Below are 18,351 nucleotides of genomic sequence, written 5' to 3'. Positions count from 1 at the left end.
CAAAAGACACTTCAAAATTAATAACAGATAAGGTGATATATATGGGACTAGTGGGCTACCTTCCCAGGACTTGAAAACAAAATTACCCTACAAATAAAAAAGTGATAAAAACAGCACATAATGGCTTCAGCCCCAGTGCCACACTAGACCTCCCAAGCTACAGGGCCTGTGGGCTCCTCATCTATCAATGTAAGGCTCTCCCAACCACCAAAATCATGGGACACTGCAAACACTGCCATAGACCCCTAGATATGGTAGCCTCCACCATGGGACACCAGACAGGGCCTCGAGGTACCAACCAATTCACAACACTACATCTGCCACAACGCTACGTCTCCCAACAGGCTGCCCAACACTACTGTGCAGCCTGCCCTTGCTGCCCCATCTCTGAAAGCAATTGCCTCCGTTGGGATACCTCTGCTGCCACCATCACCATCTTTAGTTGGGGCAGCTTCCATCTTGGGACACCAGCCATGGCCTAGAAGCCCAATATCAAGGAATCTATAATCTCCCAACCCCCTGCCCCAGCCACCAAGCCAAAATATAGCTCTCAACACCTGTTTCTGATCTGCCCAGTTAAGAAAATCTGTCCACAACAGGTGCACAGATCCTGGAGCTCAGCCTTCAGAACCTCTGGAGAGAAAGGTTCATGATTGTGAAGTCGAGAGGGCAAGGGTGAGAGAAATACAATTTTGAGGCTAAATTAGATACCAAAAATTAGGGGTTCAGTATGCAACATAAGAGGCTATGAACAGGCTCTCATATCACAGGAGTAGACTCCAAAGGAGATTCCTGGGGTGCAGTCTGCCAACAGGGACCCACAATTGCTATACCCCCACTTCCAGGAGTTCTATCTTCAAGTCTCCAACCCTCCCAACCTAATAACCTTCACCATCCTGAGGGTGAAGATATCAGCAAACTCCTTAGCAGATGAGAAGGGAAGAAAGGAAGATATTGAACCCCAACAGAAACAATTCTTCAATTTTCCTTTGAGATTTTTTTTCTTTCTTTTCCTGCCCTCACATCCCCAACATTTGTGAAACCAAGCACTTTTCATGCATCAGGCTACTGAGGATTAGGATGTCTGAATAGTATATTACAGTTTTGCTTGATATTCTTTCATTTTTTTCTTTTTCTTTTTAATTTTTTCAATTCTTTTTTTTTCTTATTTTATTTTTAAAAATCTATTTCTTTCTTTCTGTTTTTAACTTTCTACATATTTTCCTCTCACTTATCTGTTTCCCTGGAGAGAATGTCTCTTTTCTCCTGCTAACAGCCAACTTATTTTGATTCCTCTTTCACTTCCTATGATCTAATACATCTATGTGCTCACCTCCTACCTCATAAACATCTCATCCTATACCCCTCCCCATTCTCTCTTTGTCCACCATTAGAAATTGAGATCCTTTTGCAACCTACTGTTCATATTGTAAGTAATCAAACACATTAATTCTGTTTATTGTGACAAAACTATAAACATCTTAATAGGAGATATTTGGTCTAAGGCTGCATATTGTTTGCATTGAGTGCTGTTAATATTGATCTCCCCCTTAAAGCTTTTGGAAACTGCACAGACACTATTAGTCTATAGGGAAGAAACTGTAATACCTCAGATCTGCACTGTTAGAGGGCAAGACACATGAACAACATGAAAAAAAAACAAGGGAAGAAAGGACCCCAAACAAACCAAGCTGCTACAATAATAGAATACATTGACAGCACAGTAGAAGAAATGTAAGAGAAGGAGTTCAAGACAGATTCAGTGGAGCATGCCTGTAATCCCAGTGGCTTGGTAGGTTGAGGCAGGAGGATCACAAGTTTAAAGCCAGCCTCAGAAAAACCAAGGTGCTAAGCAATTCAGTGAGACCCTATCTCTAAATAAAATACAAAAATAGGGCTGAGGATGTGTCTTAATGGTCTAGTACCCCTGATCAATCCCCAGTACTCCCCCCCCAAAAAAGGAGTTAATTATTTTAACCAATTTAAAAACTCAATAGAAAGCATCACCAACAAACTAGATCACTTGGAAGACAGAACCTCAGGCAATGAAGACAAAAAACATAATCTTGAAAATAAAGTTGATCACACAGTGAAGATGGTAGGAAACCATGAATAGAGCTTCCAAGAATTATGGAATAACATGAAAAGATCAAATTTAAGATGTATCAGAATAGAGGAAAGCACAGAGATACAAACCCAAAGAAACAATAATATTTTTCAATGAAATAATATCAGACAATTTCCCAAACCTAAAGAATGAAATGGAAAATCAAATACAAGAGGCTTACAGGACATTAAATGTACAAAATTATAGCAGATTCACACCAAGGCACATTATAATGAAAATGCCTAGCATACAGAATAAGGATAGAATTTTAAAGGCTGCAAGACAAAAGTATTAGATTACATATAGGAGGAAACCAATTCAAATCTCAACAGATTTCTCAACCAGACCCCCAAAGCTAGGAGGTACTAGAACAACATATACCAAGCTCTGAAGAAAACAAAAAAAAGATGCCAACCAAGAATCTTAGATCCAGCAAAATTAAGATCCAGATTTGATAATGAAATAAAAACCTTCCTTGATAAACAAAAGTTAAAAGAATTTACAGTGAGAACAAAAGTTAAAAGAATTTCACTACAGAGCATCCTCAGCAAAATATTCCAGGAGGAGGAAATGAAAAATAACAATGAAAATTAGCAAAAGAAGAAAGTACACTAAAGGCAAAGCCAATCAAGGGAGAATCCAAGTCAAATTAAAAATAAAAAATAAACAAAAATGACTAGGAACACAAATAATATCTCAATAATAACCCTGAATGTTAATGGCCTAAATTCATCAATCAAAAGACATAGACTGGCAAAGTGGATAAAGAAGAAGACCCAACAAGATACGGCCTTCAAGAGATTCATCTCATAGGAAAAGACACCCACAGACTGAAGGACTGAAGTATGGGAAAGACTATATCACTCACATGGACTGCATAAACAAGCAGGGGTTTCCATACTCATATCATTTAAAGTGAACTTCAAGCCAAAGTCAATCAGAAGACAAAGAAGGACATTTCATACTGCTTAAGGGAATCACACATCAACAAGACATAACAATCAAACATTTATGCCTAAGCCATAGAGCATCTAAGCACATCAAACAAATCCTCCTCAATTTCAAGAATCAAACAGACCACAACATAATAATAGTGGGTGACTTTAACACACCTCTCTCACCCGTGGATTATTCTTTAAAAAAAAAAAAACTAAAAAAGAAACTATAGAACTCAGTAGTACAATCAATAATTAAGACTTAACAAACATATATAGAATATTTCATACATCAAAGAGCAAATACATTTTCTTCTCAGTAGCACAAGAATCCTTCTCTAAAACAGACTGCATGTTATGACACAAAGCAACTCTTAGAAAATACAAAAAAAGAAAATAGAGATACTACCTTGCCTTTTATTGGATCATAATGGAATGGAATTAGAAATTAATAACAAAATAAAAATAGACACTACTCCAACACCTGGAGACTAAAATAATACACCATTGAATGACCAATGGATAGCAGAAGGCATAAGGGAGGAGATTAAAAAAAAAATTCTTAGAGGTAATTGAGAACACTTCACAATCTCTGGGACACTAGGAAAGTTCATTGCATTGAGCTTATTTATTTAAAAAAAAAAAAAAAAAAAAAGTCAACAATTAAATGACCTAACATTAAATCTCAAACCCCTAGAAAAAGAAGAAAAAATCAATACCAAAAGAAGAAGTAGACAATTTGAACGTGCGGGGTGGGGTGAAGGTTGGACCTGGTAGGGAAGGGTGTGCTGAGCGAGCTCCTGAGTCTGAGCGCTTCTGTTTGTAGCAGAGGGATCTCCACACTAGCGGCAACACCAGTGGCGGGGAGCCCGTCAAAGGTAAGCTTTGTCCATGGTGGAGTAGGCCCTGCGGGATCCTGCGCTGGGTCTCTGGCATGCGGACCCAGTTGCTCTGGGACCGGAGCCTGAGCCGGCCCGCTGAGGCAGAATGTGAAAGAACAGCTCAATCACCGAACTCTGCCGCTGCGCCAACAAGTCCTGGGCGCACCCCTCTGAACCAGGTGTTGCCATGGTGATGGCTGTGCAGGACAACATGGTTCAGGTGGTGGTGCGGGTGCGACCCCACACCCCTCGGGAGTTGGAGAGTCAGCGGTGGCCTGTGGTTCAAGTGGTGGACGAGCGGGTGCTGGTGTTTGACCCTGAGGAACCTGATGGGGGCCTCAAATGGGGTGGTACCCATGACGGCCCCAAGAAGAAGGGCAAGGACCTGACATTTGTCTTCGACCGGGTCTTTGGTGAGAAGGCCACCCAACAGGACATGTTCCAGCACACCACGTGCAGAATCCTGGACAGCTTCCTCCAGGGCTACAACTGTTCAGTGTTTGCCTATGGGGCTACTGGGGCTGGGAAGACACACACCATGCTGGGAAAGGAGGGGGACCCTGGCATCGTGTACCTGACCACCATGGAACTGTACAGGCGTTTTGAGGCCTGCCAGGAGGAGAAGCAATTCGAGGTGCTCATCAGCTACCTGGAGGTGTACAATGAACAGATCCATGACCTCCTGGAGCCCAAGGGACCCCTAATCATCCGCGAAGACCCTGACAAGGGCGTGGTGGTGCCAGGACTTTCTTTCCACCAGCCAGCCTCAGCTGAGCAGCTACTGAAGATGCTGACCAGGGGGAACCACAACCGCACCGAGCACCCCACAGATGCCAATGCTACTTCCTCCCGGTCCCATGCCATCTTCCAGATCTTTGTGAAGCAACAGGACCGAGTCCCAGGACTCACTCAGGCCCTGCAGGTGGCCAAGATGAGCCTGATTGACCTGGCTGGCTCAGAGCGGTCATCCAGCAGCGGTGCCAAGGGGGAGCGACTGCGGGAGGGTGCCAACATCAACCGTTCTCTGCTGGCCCTCATCAATGTCCTCAATGCCCTGGTGGATGCAAAGGGCCGCAAGGCTCATGTGCCCTACCGAGACAGCAAACTGACCCGCCTGCTGAAGGACTCCATTGGGGGCAACTGCCGCACAGTGATGATTGCTGCTATCAGCCCCTCTAGCCTGGCCTACAAGGACACTTACAACACCCTCAAATATGCTGACCGGGCCAAAGAGATCAGACTCACGCTGAAGAGCAACGTGGTCAGTCTGGACTGTCACATCAGCCAGTATGCCACCATCTGCCAACAGCTCCAGGCTGAGGTGGCCTCCCTAAGGAAGAAGCTTCAAGCATATGAGGCAGGAGCCCAGGCCCCACAGCAGGGCCTCCCACAGCCCCCCAAGTTGAGCCCTCAACAGCAACACCTTCCTAGCTCCCCCTTACTGTCCCTTCCCCGCAGCCAGCCCTGGACCCCAAAACTCCACATGGGTTCTGGAGATCTTCAAGCGGGGAACCTGGGGACAGAGGCCCAGGAACAGAGGGTCATAGAAGAAAGCTCTTCAGACCAGGAGAAGATCCCAGAGGATAAGGACAAAGACCCTACTGAGGTTCCAACCCAGACACTGGAGCAGAACCTCAGACCCCCACTGTTAGAGTCTACTGGTCTGACCCTGCAGCCTAAGCCAGTGGCCAGCCACCTATCATCACAGAACCTGGATGGGGATCGTTATAAGCACTTGGCCCTGCAGGTGCTGTGCCTGGCCCAAAAACAGTATTCCCTGCTGCAGGCAGCCAACCTCCTAACCCCTGACATGATTACTGAGTTCGAGACCCTGCAGCAGCTGGTGCAAGAAGAGAAAGCCGAGCCTGGAGACAAGACCTCCAGGACTCCTGGCCGGGGTGGGAGGGCCTCTCTGACCCAGGAGCTGTGTTCAGCCTCAAAGTCTCCAGGGTACTGTGGCCCTGTGACCAAACAATGGCAAGAAGATTGAGTGGCCTCATGCACACTCTGGGGATCCCACCTGAGCCTGATTGCACCCCAGCCTCAGCATCCTGATATAGCCCACAGAGAAGAAGAAGAGAAAGAGCACAAGCCTCACAGAGCCAGACAGTCCCCTAGCCCCAAAGCTGCCAACCAAGCACCAGTGCCAGTGTACATATTCATTTGTGAGTGTTAATGTGTTAATATTTAAAGTTCGCTGCCTGTTTCCCCCTCATTTCCAAAGCCCACCATCAGGCCAGGGGCTCTTTTGGGCTCTGTTCCCTACCCATGTCTAACACAGAGCTCTGTGCAGGGATAGCTGTTGCCTCAGTGGAGGGTGAGGCCGGTGGGGGTGTTCTAGGGAGTCACATCTTGGCTCTCCATGGTTTCTGAGAGGGGAATCTTTAGCCCCACCCTGGCCCCTGTCCTGATTATGATGGAGCTAATGATGGTGCCTTGATTTACAGAGGAAGCCAACTTTATTAATCTTTACCTCTTTTTTTTTTTTTTTTTTAAAGAGAGAGTGGAGAGAGAGAGAGAGAGAGAGAGAGAGAGAGAGAGAATCTTTTAATATTTATTTTTTAGTTTTTCGGCAGGCACATCTTTGTTTGTATGTGGTGCTGAGGATCGAACCCGGGCCGCACGCATGCCAGGCGAGCGCGCTACCGCTTGAGCCACATCCCCAGCCCCTAATCTTTACCTCTTATACATAAAAAGTATAAGAAGAAAGGAGAATGAATGTAGCCTTAATGTTACCACTCAGGTATAAATGCTAGTGATTCCAGGATTTACACCCTCCTGCTTTTCTTGATTTATGCATATATATGTGTGTATGTATACACACACACACACACACATTTACACACATATATGATGTATTTTTTTACTATAATAATTAATAAACCATTTCCATCCTTAAAAAAAAGAAGTAGTAGACAGGAAATAATTAAAATCAGAGCTGAAATCAGTAAAATTGAAACAAAAAAAAGAAACAATTCAAAAAATGAAAAGATAGTTCCTTGAAAAAATAAATAAAATTGATAAACCCTTAGACACACTAATGAAGAGAAGTAGAGAGGAAACTCAAAATTACTAAAATTTGTGATTAAAAAAAGGAAATATCATGATGGACAGTATTGAAATACAGATGATAATCAAACTATTTTGAAAATTTATACTCCAGTAAAATAGAAAATCTCAAAGATATTGACAAACTTCTAGAGACATATGACCTAACCAAACTGAATCAGGAGAGCATAAACAATTTAAACAGATTGATTTTAAGCAATGTAATTGAAGACACAATCAAAAACCTAGCAACTAAGAAAAGCCCAGGACCAGAGAAATGCTTAGATGAGTTCTTGAAGCCCTTTAAAGAAGAATTAACATCAATACTTTTCAAATTATTCCATGAAATAGAAAAGCAGGGAGTCATTCCAAACTCATTCTATGAAGCTAGTATCACCCTGATAACAAAACCAGGCAAAGGCCCATCAAGGAAAGAAAACTTCAGACTAATATCCCTGATGAATATAGATGTAAAAATTATCAACAAAATTCTGACAAATTGCATATAAAAACATATTAAAAAGATGGTGCAACACAATCAAGTTCGACGTACAGAAATCAATAAATGTAATTCACCATATCAATAGACTTAAAGATAAGAATCATGATCACCTAAAGAGATGCAGAGAAAGTATTTAACAAAATTTAGCACCCACTCCTGTTCAAAACACTGGAAAAGCTAGCGATAGTAGCAATATATCTCAACATTGTAAAAGCTATCTATGCTAAACCCAAGGCCAGGATCATTCTAAATGGAGAAAAATTGAAAACATTCCCTCTAAGAACCGGAACAAGACAGGGATGCCCTCTTTTACCACTTCTATTTAACATAGTCCTATCCATAGCAATTAAACTGACCAAAGAAAAATTAAAGGGATATGCAAAGAAAAAGAAGAACTGTCATTATTTGCCTACAACATGGTTCTATATTTAGAGGATCAAAAAAATTCCACCAGCAAACTTCTAGCACTAATAAAGGAATTCAGCAAAGTGACAGGATATAAAATCAACACCTATAAATCAAATGCATTTCTATACATCAGTGATGAATCCTCTGAAAGAGAAATTAGGAAAATTACCCCATTTACAATAGCCTCAAAAAATAAATAAATAAAAACAAAACACTTGGAAATCAATCTACCAAAAAGGTGAAAGACCTCTACATGAAAACTACAGAATGCTAAAGAAAGAAACTGAAGAAGACCTAAGAAGATGGAAAGATCTCCCTTGTTCTTGGATAGGCAGAATTAATATTGTCAAAATGGCCATACTACCAAAAGCATTATACAAATTTAATCCAATTACAATTAAAATCCCAACAAAATTCCTCATAGAAATAGAAAAAGCAATCAATCATGAAGTTCATTTGGAAAAATGATAGACTCAGAATAGCCAAAGCAATCCTTAACAAGAAAAGTGAAGCAAGGGGCATCACATCTTAGACTATACTACAGAGCAATGGTAACAAAACCAGCATGGTATTGACACCAAAATAGACATGAAGACCAATGGTACAGATAGAAGACACAGAGATAAACCCACATAAATACAGTTATCTCATACTAGACAAAGGCACCAAAAACATACACTGGAGAAAAGATAGTGTCTTCAACAAATGATGTTGGGAAAACTGGAAATCTATATGCAGAAAAATAAAATTAAATCCTTATCTTTTTTTTAAAGAGAGAGAGAGAGAGAGACAGAGAGAATTTTAATATTTATTTATTTTTCTGCGGACACAACATCTTTGTTTGTATGTGGTGCTGAGGATTGAACCTGGGCTGCACGCATGCCAGGCGAGCTACCTGGGGATGTGGCTACCGCTTGAGCCACATCCCCAGCCCAAAATCCTTATCTTTTACCATGCACAAAACTCAAAGTTGGTCAAGGATCCAGAAATTAAACCAGAGACCCTGCATCTAACAGAAGAAAGAGTAGGCCCAAATTTTCAACATGTTGAATTAGAAACTGACTTTCTTAAGAAGACTCCTAATGTGCAAGAAATAAAAAATAAGAATCAATTAATTGGATAATTCAAACTAAAATGTTTCTTCTCAGCAAAGGAAACAATCAAGAACATGATGAGAGAGGCTACAGAATGGGAAAAAATCTTTACCACACACACATCAGGTAAAGCACTAATTTGCAAGATATATATAGAACTCAAAAACTTAACACTAAAAAAACAAATAATCAATAGATGTTCTATGGAACTGAGCAGACACTTCATAGAAGATATACAATTGATCAACAAATATATGAAAAAAGGTTCATCTCTAGCAATTAGAGAAATACAAATCAAAATTACTCTGAGATTTTGTCTCACTCCAGTCAGAATGGTAGTTATCAAGAATACAAGTAACAATAACTTTTGGTGAGAACGTGGGGGGAAAAGTACACTCATATATTGCAGGTGGGACGGTAAATTGGCGCAACCACTCTAGAAAGCAGTATGGAGATTCCTTAGAAAACTTGGAATGGAACCACCATTTGACCCAACTATCCCACTCTTAGGTCATTACCCAAAGGATTTAAAATCAGCATACTACAGTGATGTAGCCACATCCATGTTGATAGTAGCTCAATTCAGAATAGCTAAGCTGTGGAACCAAGCTAGATATGCCCCTCAGTGGATAAATGAATAAAGAAACTGATTATATATATATATATATATATAATGTGTGTGTGTATACACACACACACACACACACACACACACTATGGAATACTACTAATCCTTAAAGAGGAATGAAATTATGGCATTTGCACATAAATGGATGGAGTTGGAAAATATCATGCTAAGTGAAGTAAGCCAATCCCAAAAAACTAAAAGCCAAATGTTTTCTCTGGTAAGTGGATGCTGATCCATAATGGGGTAGGGGTGCATGGGAAGAATGGAGAAATTTTATTTAGGCAAAGAGGAGGGAGTGGAAGTGAAGGGGCCTTGCAGGTAGGAAATATGGTGAAATGAAACAGACATCATTACCCTAAGTACATGTATGATGACAAGAATGGTGTGACTCTGCTTCTTGTACAACTAGAGAAGTAAAAATTTGTGCTCCATTTGTGTACAATGAGTCAAATAGCATTCTGTCAAGTATAACTAATTATAACAAATAATTTTTAAAATGCACATAGTGAAGCATATCCAAAATATGCAAAATCTTAAATAGAACACGACTATATTTAAGACTATATACAATGTGTTCATTCAGATACTTTTTAGAATTGGAAATAGAGCAAATATAAGTTGGTGTTGTGGAAGTAAACATAGATGGGGTCCATTCAATAGTTATCCAAGAACAAGGATGCCCAGTGAAAATAGTCTTTTTGCTTTCTATATTCCTAATACTGAGAAGCATGAATTGAGCAATTTCAATCTGATTCAGAAGAGCAACCAACACCAAATAGTGGTGGAATTATTTCTGGTCCTTTAGCACAGTAGAGTAACTACTAGTCAAAACAATCTGTGAACTATTTCAAGGTGACTAGAAGAGTAGAAAATTCCCAACACCAAAAAAATGATTAATAGTTGAAGAGATGGAAATGCTTATTACCCTGATTTGATTTATTATACATTGTTTATATGTACTGTATTGCCATAATAATTTACCCCATAAAGATGTACAAATATGGCCCACATGGGGGACACAAAGGATGTGAAGCTCCCCGAGCCCCCTGCATCCCTCAAGGGATGACTGTTGTGCTGCTGTGATCCTTCACCTCCTGTAGATGCATCCTGACCTATCTCCACATTTGTACACTGAAGATGCAACATCTTGATTAATTTGCTTAAGGAATGTTCCTCAAATTACACCATTTCAAAATGTTTTGGCCATTGCCGTGCTCTTCATTGAAAGATGAGAAAATCCTTGAAGAATGAATACCTGGAGAAGAGGAACAGCATGAAAACTCAAGGCAACGTGATGAGAAAGACATTTTTCTGTCCTCTAGAACAATCAGAAAAATAAGTTTCATTTTTACCAGATGTCTTGGGTGAGAGAAAGACTAAGAACTTTTGGTTGGTATCTGAAAGAATTCTTTCTTATTTGATCTCCAGAATCCTTTGACTGGAAAGTGACCCACGAGGAATCAAATCAATGGAGAAATATGAAAACCTGGATTTGGAATATTTGTTGAGCAGAGCCTTTAGTAGATCAATTCCACCAACACACCTGACTTCCTCAATGTTTCTTCCCTTTGTCTACATCCACGTAATAGTTAATAATTTATCACCATCAGTAAAGTCATTTAAGCAACAAAAAATGTTCAAATATTATGTATCAATAAAAAAAGAAATTTTAAAAATTTGATTCAATTAAAATTGCAAATTCAAATTCCTTTTCTTTTGATTGCAAAACTTTTTACTAGACATTTCCTGGACTATTTAATTATATGAGGTATTAAATTTCCTACTCTGCATATGACAATGTTGATTTTCATTTTCTGGAGCTTGCAATCAAGAGTCCTGAATACAACTTTATCAGTACATAGCTCTCCATGAACTTACAGCTCTACAGACAATAAGTTGTGATTATATTTAAAAAGATTAACTAAAACACCAAACAGTACCAACATACAAGTTCAGCTTATTAAGCAATCAAAGCTAACCTTTTTACTAGGTCACATGAACAAATTTGGCTTCTGGAGTATATATCAATTTTTAGTCAGTCCCCAAAATCTTTATCTTTTCTTCTCACCAGAGATCTATTTTCCCCAAGCCCTCGCTCTTCTTCTAAGAACTGCTTTATTATAATTTGAATCTAGAATATCCCTCAAAGGCTCATATGAAAGTGATTCAATCATGGAGACTCTGACCTCATCAATGGATTAATCCATTGATGCCATTAACAACTTAATGGCATCAATGGATTAATTTTTGCTAAAGCCAAAAATTGGGGGGAAGAAACACCTCAATCCTTTTAAGCTGCTATATATTGCCTTAAGTATGAAATATGGACACTGAAAAATTTTATTATTTTAGCAGTAAATAGTACTTGAATAATAGAAATCACTCCATGTGACTTCTACTTCAAAGCAGAATGAGTAACATTTGTCCCTTAGGTAATTCTGGAAGAAAAAGTTCTTAATAATGCACATTGGAAAAATAGCATTGAGGGACAACTGTGTGAACTTACCAAGCATTTTTGTTCATACATATTGCACCAAAGGAATTTTTTTAGTATCTGATTTTTATGGTTTAGATATGACGTGCTTCCCAAAATTTTATGTGTGAGATAATGTAAGGTGAAATGCTTAGACTACGGAAGACTAATATCCCTCTCCTCTCCCCACTCCCCCCTATTGATAGGTGGTATATACTGCAGGAGGTAGGGCCTACTTAGAAGAAACAGGTCACCAGGGATATGTCCTTGAAGGATATATCTTGCCCTCAGTACTTTTCTCAGACTGGAAGCAATACAGCCAGCCAACCATGTACTAGAACCTCTGAAACCATGAGCCAAAATAAACCTTTCCTCCTCTGCATTGTTTTTCTCAGGCATTTGTCTCAGCAATAAAAAGCTAACTAATATATGCTCCTTCCCTTACTCCAGCCACATAATTCCCACAGCAACTGCCATGTTCTTAAAACAATGGAAGACAAAACCAATGAATGGAGAGAAACATCATTTAAGTCCTTAGACTAAAAGGGACCTGAAAGCCAGCCACATTTCCTGCACTATTTAATTATATGCGGTATTATATTTTCTACTCTGCATATGCCAGTTTTGATTTTCATTTTCTGGAGCTTGCAATCGAGAGTCCTGATACAATGTATCAGTACATAGCTCTCCATGAACTTGCAGCTCTACAGACAAGTAGAGTCCAGCTTATTAAGCAATCAAAGCTAAGCTTCAAGTGCGTTAAATTCTACAAACAGCCAAATTAAAAGAACACATTCTTCTCAAATTATGTTTTGTTTTTAAGCTATGAAGTAGAACAAGAGAAAGCTTTTATCTATTTCATTTTCTGAGTTACGGGAAATGAGGGTGACATTCATTTCTTTCTTAGTACACATAGTGACTAGTTTCATTTCCATCAAACATGTCTATGGGAAACCCTTAACACTATCAGCCTACCATCCTATCATTTGAGGTGCCTGGAAAGTCTCAGTATGAAATCATGCAATATATTTGGGAGATCACAAATGTGACCCTCAAAACACTGCTCAGGCAATCAGAAAGGCAAACATTTCTGAAAATCAAGATCACCACATCCTCTCCCCCATCAGATATTTTTGTATGTTTTTATTTTAATTTAAGAAGATGACTCTGATGTCTCATTACTGTTTTACTAAAGCATTCATGAATACCAGTCAGAAACAAAGTAGATGATAGCCAAAAGTGAATTAAAAGACCAAATAAAATTTTTGCTTAATTATGCATTAAAATTTGCTAGGAAGGCACAGTTCAAAAACAAAATAAATTATGTATGAATTGAGTTATGTGACTGCTTTGATGTCAAAACCAAAATGTATCATAGAGTTCACAGGCAGAGTTGTTAGTAAATACGAGAAAGAGAGAGAGAGAGAGAGAGAGAAGAGAAGGAATTAGTTTGATTATTTTCATGAAAAGTTTTATCTAATTTGTTTTCCCCTTTTCTACTTAAAACTATGACTACATAAATTTGATTGTTTGAAGTCACACTTCATGATTTTAAGTCAATATGCAGTAAACATTGAGGAACAAGAAGTCTTTATATACCCAATAGACTGGTACATAATAAAAAATAATGATGAAAATAATGAGGTCATGCTAAAATTTCATACTATGTACAATCTACCTCATGAGGGTAGGGACAGAAAGAATCTAGAGAAGTCTCTAGCAAAAATAATGGGCCTATATAATCTTCCTCAGTCAAGGTGTTAGGGGACATGGCATTTGATCAGTGTCAGAGCAGATCATCAAGTAAAAATGAGGGTAAGTGTATTTTAAACAGAGGGGACACAATGGTTCTCAATGACAGAGATGTTCTCCCCAGGGAACATTTGGCAATGTCTAGAGATATTTTGGGTTTTCACAACTAAGAGGGTGCTATTGGTATACAGTGGGCAGAAGACAGGGAACTGCTAAATATCCTAAATGCACAGGACAACCATCCACAACAAAGAATCACCTGAGCAAAAAAAAAAAAAAAATGTCAATAGTATCAAGGCTGAGAAACCCTAAAACAAAAGTGAATGAGGGGGTAGAAATCAATGAATATTTCAAAGAACAGTACATCAGTTGTACACTAGTTATCTATTAGTCCTCTACAAATTACCACCATTTTTGCAGCTTAAAACATTATCTCAGTAAACTTCTGAGAATTAACAATCTGGGCACAGGTTATCTTTCTGGGTCTTCTGCTTAAGGATTGCAATCTGTTTAGAAGGTTACAAAGTTCTGGCCAGGGCTGAGCGTCTCTTCTGAGGCTTGACTGGGGAAGGATCCACTTTGAACCACACACAGTGATTAGAAGAATTCAGTTGCTTGCAGTTCTCAGACCAAGACCCTCAGTTTCTTTCTGGCTGCTAGCAGAGGTTGCCCCCAGTTCCTTCCCATATCAGCCTTTCTAGGACAGCTCACAACATGGCAGCTTGTTTCATGAGAGACAGTGAAGGGGAGAGAGCCTGTTAGATTCTAAAGATAGCTTTACACATGCCTGGCAAAAATAGGTACTCAAAAAAAATTGTTGTTGAATTAAGATGAAATAAACAACAGATCATTGACTGATTGGTGAAGCATCTTATTTAATTGCTGAGTAACCTGAAGTTTTTGTAGATAAAATTGTTATGGTTTGGATATGAGGTACTCTGAAAAACTCATGTGGTAGACAATGCAGAAGTGTTCAGAGGTGAAATGATTTGATTATGAGAGCTGTACCCTCATCAGTGGATTGATACATTTGATGCAATAGTAATTTTAAAGGACTACTCAGTTGTAAATGTAAGCAGATAGGGTATGAAGAGTGACAGTAGATCACTGTCATGCCCTTGGGGATTATATTTTGTCCCTGGCTCCTCATGCTCATGCTCACATTCTCTTCCCTTCTCTCTTTCTCTCTCTCTCTCTCTCTCTCTCTCTCTCTCTCTCTCTCTCTCTCTCTCTCTCCTGGATGCCATGAGAGGAGCAGTTTTTCTCTGTCATGCCCTCCTGCTGTGATATTCTGCCTCACCCCAGGCATAGAGCAATGGAGTCAGCCAACCATGAACTGAACCTCTAAAACTATGAGCCCAAAATAAACTTTCCCTCCTCTAAGTTGTTCTTGTCAGGTCTTTTTGTCACAGTGATGAAAGCTGACTAACACAAAATATATTCAGAAGGCTTTTAATAAAATAGAGTAAAAAAGTCATAAAATATATGATGATCCACAAGACACTTTGAAGGAAGGCACATTAAGGCTAAATCAAAATCATAATAAGAGAGCTAATATCAATTCAAGGACTTCTATGCATTGGGTAATTTTTAGACATAAATGTTCATGACAAACTGCATTTTACAGATGAGAAACATGAAGCTCTAGAAGTTTGTATAACTCTAGAAAAGGCTCAAGATTGCACTTCTAGAAAACTGGAGTCAGGAGCTCAGTAGACCCTTTCCCTAAGTGATGGGATGGGGTAGGGGGATATTAACTGGTGAAAAATATAAAAAACGAAACAGCAATTTAAGGTCTCTCATTTTTTTTTTCATCTTTCATACATTTGATTCAAGTGAGTTATGCATTTCCATTTTTACCCCAAATACAAATTGCAGAATCACATCAGTTACACATTCACAATGTTTACATAATGCCATATTAGTGACTGTTGTATTCTGCTGACTTTCCTATCCCCTACTATCCCCCCTCCCCTCCCATCTTCCCTCTCTACCTCATCTGTTGTTGTTCTGTTCTCTTCCTTCCCCCCCCCTTTCCCCTCATTTAAAGGAAGAAATGAAGCAATATGTTTTAAAAACAGTGTATCAGTTATCTATGACTTACTTATTTTTTAAATACTACCACAAATATAACAGCTTAAAGCAACATACATTTATTATCTCAGTGAATTGTTGTGGGTTAGCAATCTGGGCACAGATTATTTCTCTTGTTTTAAGAACATACATCAAATGGTGTAACATTCATTCAAGAATATCTGATAGGCAAAAGGCTGTACCTTTGAGTCATGGCTTGCTCCTTTGCCCTCCAGCCCAGCTCTGTATTATAGAAGCTCTACCCCAAGCCCTCTGCTCCAGGCAGGTAGAGCCAAAAAGACAGAAGTTACATCTTCCCCCAACGCCTAGTTACAGGTAGCCCCAGGAGGAGCAGGCTGGCAGCATTCCTCACCTCACCCCTCCCCAGCCCTGTGTTTCAGAAGCTCTATTTCAGCTCAATTTCTCTGTGGCAGAGAGCACAAGGACCTCCTTCCTTCAGGAAGGCCCTATATTCTCCTCACCCCAGCTTGTTCACAGTGCAGAAATCCCACACAGGAAGGACAACAAGAGAACCCCAGGGCTGCCACACCTCCCCCTGGATCCATCTGAAGAGTGGGAGTGTCATTAAGGAAAAGCAAGATTCTACCCCCAGTTCTGGTACAGTGGCTTGGGTTGTGCACAGGGGGAAACGCAGGCCATGGGACAAAGAGCACCACAGCTCCAGGAGGACTGACTGTAATCATGAAGAACTCTGTGTAGGAAAAACTGGAGATTTTGATGGGGAGGTGATTTTTAAAGAAAGACTCAAAATCCCCCAAAATTTGACTCCAAATTCCTTGCTGCTTTTCACTTTGTCTGCCATCAGGATGAAGAAAAGGTAAGATAGACAAATATATTAGAGGGTGGTAAGGATCTATTAAGGAAACAAAATACTACTTTGAGTAAATCCCATTCCTGAAAAGTACAAAAGGTAAATCACTAGGCTAAAAAGAATAAGTTCTCAAGATAATTTTCTATAAGCATTTTACATTTGATTTTTTAAAACTGCATCCTTAGCAAAAAAAAAAAAAAAAAAAAAATCAGGTCTGGCATTCATGATCCATTTATTAGTTTTCATTAATTATAAAATGTTACAATTTAATAAGCCCTAAGTGTTCTTCATTTCCTATATTCCTTAGTCAAGTAAATATTTTGGACTGCCTGTAGCAAGATAATTTTTTCTCTTATTCTATATTTATTAGAACAAAAAGTGTGTCTTTCATGTTAATATTGACCTAAAATTATGTTACACAAAAATGTATTTTATGGGAAAATCAGTAACCAATTAGGAATGAAATTATCATCAGTAAGTCATGAGCTTTAACATTTACAGATGATGATGATAAAGAAGGATGGAAGGTGACTTTGCCAAATGGCATGAATCTCAAAGTGCTCCCAAAACTTCCAGTTATCCCCAAAGTAACTTGTGAAGGCAGCCTTGAGCCCTATGCCTTTCCCCTCTGAAAAGTATAAAAGGTAAATCACTAGGCCAAAAAGAATAAGTTCACAGTGAGACCATTCAGAGAGACTAAAATCCATTACCATCACCTTCATTCTTAGAATATGCTAAATAAATTTAACTTTGATTTCAGTATCTTACCTCTAAAAAATAGAGTTAAGCATGTGTATTAGTCCATTTTCTAGTGCTACAATAAAATCCCTGAAAGTGGATACATTATTTTTAAAAGAGGTTTATTTAACTCACATTTGGAGGTTGAAAGTCACAAGATCAGGCAGCTTCATGTGTTTGAATTCTGATGAGGAGCTCTTTGGCTGTGTCACAATATGGCAGAGGAGCAGAAAAGGAATCAACCCTATTAGAAAGGGGCAAGCATATGGGGTGGCCTGGCTAGAACAGTTCACTCTTGCAAGAGCTAACTGGAATCTTATAAGAACTACATTAGTCCCTGCCAAGGGCAGTGTCCAGTGCCCTAATCACCTCCTACTCGTCCCTATCTCTTAAAGGTTCCTCACTGAGGACCAATTCCAGCACATGAGCCCTTGGGGGATACATATACCCATATTCAATCATAAGAGCATGGCACAGTAATCATACCAAGTTGGTGTTGTTATGTCCTAGGTTGAAATTGTCAACCCTCCTTGAGATCCCAGTGACAAATAATGCAACTCTTTGACATCCACAAGAGATAAGTATTAGTTTCCTAGATAGTTGCCAATTCTGGACTACCATAGCACCAAATAACTTCCCCCCACAAATTATACTGAAAAATAACTTTACAAGAATCACTATAAGCACTGTACAAAGTAGAAAACAACAAAGCCACATAAATAATTAATAATAATACTGGCTAACATTGATTTTCTTTATGCTAGATATACTTTATTTGAATTAATTTTTAAAATCTTTACAAATGCTGAATTGTAAGTTTTTCTCCCTCCAGATAAATGACCCTCTTCTCCACAACAACCATAGATTACAACTTAAATTT

The 18,351-nt window shown here is 39.3% G+C and overlaps 1 pseudogene; it reads left to right on the top strand.

Moving 5' to 3' along the window:
* The first annotated feature begins 4,110 nt into the window (after positions 1-4,110).
* Positions 4,111-17,365, top strand: LOC143407890 (kinesin-like protein KIF18B pseudogene; annotated as a pseudogene).
* Positions 17,366-18,351: the final 986 nt, after the last annotated feature.

The sequence above is a fragment of the Callospermophilus lateralis genome, chromosome 10 (assembly GCF_048772815.1).
Source record: "Callospermophilus lateralis isolate mCalLat2 chromosome 10, mCalLat2.hap1, whole genome shotgun sequence".
Classification (NCBI taxonomy): Eukaryota; Metazoa; Chordata; class Mammalia; order Rodentia; family Sciuridae; genus Callospermophilus; species Callospermophilus lateralis.
Note: the sequence above shows the minus strand (reverse complement) of the source record. Positions and strands in the feature narration are given on the sequence as shown.